General features: G+C 42.6%; 1 long non-coding RNA gene across 1 annotated transcript; it reads left to right on the forward strand.

Annotated features, from left to right (window-relative positions):
• Positions 1-637: 637 nt before the first annotated feature.
• Positions 638-4,476, forward strand: LOC108166606 (uncharacterized). Its single transcript, XR_001776961.1, has 2 exons — positions 638-1,621; positions 1,698-4,476. It is a non-coding gene; the product is annotated as an uncharacterized LOC108166606 (long non-coding RNA).
• Positions 4,477-5,245: the final 769 nt, after the last annotated feature.

Here is a 5,245-nt window from a genome sequence, read left to right on the forward strand (position 1 = left end):
CTGGCATCTTGCATTGAGCTCAGAGTCTGAAAGGCCTTTCCTCTATGAAACTGTTTTCTTTTGGTTTTTTATTATTTTTCCTCTTATTTAGTGGAAATATTGATGTTGATTAAACTTTCTCCAAAATGATAGTCTTTTTCAATCTTAAAGCTTCACTGTTGAAAATGAGGCTCTAACATTCACAAATGACAGTGAAATAAAATCCAGTCCAACATCTGGTTTGAGGTGATTCCTCTGGAAAGTGTTAAAGGAAAAATATCCCAAATTCAGAAGATGAGCTTTTAACCTAACAGAGCTCTGTGGTTCCTCATGTCAGTATGAGAGTCAGGATGAGGAGATGCCATGTTAGGAAGAGAAGTGGAGGATGCAGGATCTTCAGAACCAATAGGTCATGATGTTAAGCTACTGATTATCCCTCTGTCTGGACACAGGACCAATATAACCAGTTTAAAAGCTAAAATGAATATATGCCAGACATGGAAAAATGGGATGTACTCCATGCCATGATGTTCAGATTTTAGGTATCATTGCATCTCATGGTGTCAACATTGCAGCCAGTGGGCTGAGGGAAATACTGCTCCATTTTGTAGCAGTTCAAGAGCTACCCAGCTTTAATCATTTCTCAAAAAATTTCTTCAGCACAGAAACTCCAAAGCACACAAAGAAGGATAGTAGCCCCAAGAATTTAAAACTACTTTCACCCCGATTGTATGCCTCCAGAAATGTTTCCGATAAATGACAATGTTGCCGTTTTGAGACCGTTGTTAACTACTGGCACAGAAATGGTAATGCCTCTGTACCGTAATTTCTGGAACATGTACCTCTGGAACTGAAAGACATTTTAAATGTCCAAATGATTAAACAAACCGAAAACAAATAAAATGGATTATAAGTCTCTGAAAACAAACTTGCCCTTGCTATTCGTCAGCAGGCTCGGACACAGAAAAGTAGTAATTAAAAACTACTCAAATTAAACAATATTTAACTAACTAAACTATTAACAACTATAGCAAACACACTGTAAAAACTAACTGAATGTTGGGATCCAGGGTGGTGGGTTCTGTTGTCCTTCTTTTCTCCACTAGAGGCTGCTGTTAGGCTGCCTTACCTGAGGGCGTGATCTGGAGCCTTTGATTCCAGCACACCTGCGATCAATCTGATCATCTGGAGAAGGATTTAAGCAGGGGACTGTTGGCACTTCAGTGCCAGAGTGTGAGCCAGTATTGGTACACTAAACCCTTTGCAGCCTTTCTCTTGATGATATACTTACCTGAGCTTCTAGTAATTTATCTTTTGCATCTTTCTCAGGACTCATCTGAAGATGCTGTGGAAATACCCACCTGGTTCCGAGTCCCTGGATCTATCTGTGCCTTCCTCCTTCGAGACGCTGTGGAAAATACCCACTGGTTGCCCGAGTGCCATAGCCACCCCTCTTGCAGTCAACTTACCTCCGTTGATCACCAGCTGACAGTCCCGCTCCCTCCTTCTCCACCGCCACATCTGAGCTTACCTGTTCGCCCTCTGCCGCAGCCTCTGCCTCCAGTTCTCCGCCTCTCCTCCTGGACCTCCACCCTGGTGACTACAACCATACTCCCCCCAGGCTCAGCTCTGTTCATCTCAAGTAAGGACTTTAATTTATCTGAAACTCGGCAGAATCCAATTACCATTGAACTCGCCATCTCTCCTCCTGTGTTCAGTTCTCCCTAGTTCCTGGTTGCCCCCCTGTTACCAAAGTACGTGTTTTGAAGAAAATAAAATCATTTTAATTGGGGCCTGCCCATGCTATGCAAGGCACGAACCTATTCTACACCCAATAAGGCGTTTCTTTATTTATTCTTCTTGCACCCCCACAAAAGTGGTATCAAAACGCTCAGCTTGATCTCGAAAGGAGCTATTTTTAGTGGGGTTCGAAGTTAAAATGGCTACATAAATTGAAAAAAATGAGGCCGGGTGTCTCACAGAGATGGGATTCTTTCTCCCTGGCACACACAGTGGATTTCTGACTCAAACTATTTTTAACTTGCCCTCACGGCCACAAATATCGCTCTATTGGTCTCGAAGTCGAACATAAACATAGATACACATGCCTGCTCCCGAAAAATGTTTGTGAAATTTTGCTAGGGCTTATGGTTTTCTGTCAAGCGGCTTCAGACCAACGCCGAGTGTCTCGCAAAGATAGGAACTCTTTCTCCACCTGACGGACACACCCCAGGTGCAGGTCATTAATTACCATAGAAACAGCTCTGAGCTGCAGACTATTGTCTGTCTGTGTCTCTCACTAGTAAAGATGGCTCTTATCAGGGGCAAGTCCAGTTTAGACGAATTTGTAGGGCAGCACGGACGTGTTACTGGTTAAGAATCAGAACACTGGGTCCAAATCGACGGGCACACTTTGGGCAGGCCCTGGTTACATTTCTTCAGGAATTTAATTTGTCTATTTGATCTGTGTTCTGCATGTGGGTCAGAAAATTAGATTTGAACATGACACTGAATTAGATGAAAGTCAACTAAATAAAACTAACCTATAATGGAAAAAACAAAATTATAACCCCGATCCACACATTTAATGCAAATAAAAATGTGCAAATCTCCACTTTGCTATGTGTTTTTATTATGAATCATTTTTAGTGATATTAAGCAGTTTAATTGTGGATGAAGGCCAAATCGCATACAAATCTATTGGGTTTCCTAGATATCCAGACGGCTACATGGGGCCTTAGACCTAACAGGGTTTTGCTGGTTTTCCGTTTTTTAAGTTTTGTAAAGCAAATGTAAGAATTACTTATTCTGATCCCAGTCAAAAACGACTCRATACATCTGTGAAAATCAACCACATAATGGGAAACGCATGGTAATTCTACCTACTATGGTATCTACAGTCTCCATGTGTGATGTTGTCCATTACCAGCAGTCACACTGATTCACTAACAGGATAATCAGTGATCACCTCTGGGCCCGGAGATGCTGAGCAGCCCCCTCCAGAAAGCCATTTATCTCGCTGGTGGGTGAGTAGTTTATAATTTAATGAATTACACCAGGAAATATCCACCATAAACGATAAGGGGCTTAAAGAACGCCCTGTTTTCTTTTTAATCTCAATGCCAGAGGGGGAAACCTCTGACTATTGCTGTTAAAGCTTCATTTTTTTCGATACCCAGCTCGCATGGTAAACATTCCCCCACAGAAYGACAACTGTTGACTGTAATGGCAAGAGGCCAACCGGCGGGGTGTAGAGCGATTCCAGTCACCGAGGCTAACGGCTCCGACCGTATACCCACACCGTTAATGGACCGTGCTTCATTTCAATCRAGACAAAAAACAAAACGGAGAAGTTCAATTGCAGATCATAATCGCTTCTAATCAGACACAGCACAGTGGCAGCTTTCTGTGTAAACCTGGTTCCATTCAGTGGTTCTGCTGTGACCCGAGGATTAGCATGGGCGCTACACTAACGTTGTTTCTCATGATCAGGCCGATCTAGGAAGAGGAGAAACTCTGTCGGCAACAACGGGGAGAAACTTAAACCTAAACACACAGCGGAGTGTTCATTCAGGATGGAGACGTGAAGWGAATTCCTGCTCAGCAAAACGGAGTCCGATTGGCCTATTGAGCTCCAACTATTGATCCTCCTTCATGCCTTTTCTCTTCCTCCTCCTCCTGCTAGCCTCCTGCTAGCTGCYGTGTCTGTGTTTTCGCAGCTTGTCTACATCTTAACCAATCTATCCTCTCTCCCTCCACTCAGTTCTTGCTCCATGTAATTGATTCTCCTCTCCTCTCTACTTCCTCTTGCAGTAGGAATTTCTGCTGCCAGATCTCCTTTGACCTCCTCACAAACTGGAGATGGGAGATTGAGAGCCTATCCCAACCACAGCTTAGCACCTCCGTCTGGTTAAAGGAAACATCCAGTACGTCATGTAATGCTGGCTGACTCCAGTTCTGATTGTAAAACAGAAACCCAGTTTGATTGTTAGCGTTAGCCTGTATACGCTGAACATTCAATCTGAATCGAGCTGTAGGTGAAAACAATTGGTAGAATATGACGGATCTTAGCCTGCCTATTGGTATATTTTAAAAAATCTGGCACATTTGCCACGAAAGTATTTACACTCCATCATTTTATTCATTTTATTTGTTACRGACTAAAGACTAAAACAGGTCACTGTAGAGTTGAGGCAAAAYGGTTGCAAGGATATTAAAAGATAAAAAAGAAAAGGAATGACATTTATCCACTAGCTTGAGCATTCTTCTATTTCCTYGCAGAGAGAAAAGGAAGAGGCTGCGAGTAGCRAACACAAGCTTGATTGACAGCGCTAAGACCTTCCTTCTGGTTCTATTTGGTCGTTTCTGACTCAGTGTTGTATTTCTACAGTTTGCAGTGGGAGAAGGCAGAGGAGCTCAAGTTTTTTTGCACAGATTAGGTGTCTCATACTATGCTGTCACAGCACAGTGGCAATTTCAACAAATATGTAAAAAAAATCGTAAAAGTTGCATTTAAACAACTGTTCTTGGGTATTTTCACCCATTTCTGTAGATTCTCAAGTTAAATCCAGCTAAAAAGGAGCAGTGCTGGTGGGCAGCCAGTTAAATGTCTGAGTTGCACCTGGTTGGTTATCCTGGTTGGGTGCTTTGGGTTGGATGTATCCAACTAAAGCCTTTGGAAAAATCTGTTTCCCTCCTCGCCTGTGGTGGCGCTGCACCAAGAACCGCTGAAGAAAATGACCTCAGAAGAAGACGCTTAATTCTTCACAAAATGTAAACAAAAACGGAGTGGCGTCACATTTTACCTGCTGTAGGATTTCCCTTTCATCTTTGGTAAAAGACRGGACTTCTTCCCTGTCGGCCATGTTTGTTAACCCTGATCTCACGTTTGGTCTTGTGAGGTTTTGCGAGATTTCTCGTCTGASTCTTGAGTTAAATCGGTTGGTGTGTGGTGTGTTGGTCCTRCCCTATTGTTGGACACCACGCACTGAGATTAGTTGAGATTTTTTTAATTTATTTTTTTTTATCACCGTATGTTTTGAAAATCGGCCAGCAATTTTAAAACGTGGCAGTAGTCAGTGAATTTTATATGGATGGTACAGTGTTAAATGTAAGGACTTGGGTGATGTGATTTCATTGAAACACAAGGTAAATACATAATATATGTAGTGAACATGGAACCCACTCCGGTGGTTTGTGGYCATAACACATGCCCTGACACTGCAGATGTAGTCAGACAACAGGCTAGACAACCGCTTACACCCCA

Source organism: Poecilia reticulata, linkage group LG10 (genome assembly GCF_000633615.1).
Source record: "Poecilia reticulata strain Guanapo linkage group LG10, Guppy_female_1.0+MT, whole genome shotgun sequence".
NCBI classification, from domain to species: domain Eukaryota; kingdom Metazoa; phylum Chordata; class Actinopteri; order Cyprinodontiformes; family Poeciliidae; genus Poecilia; species Poecilia reticulata.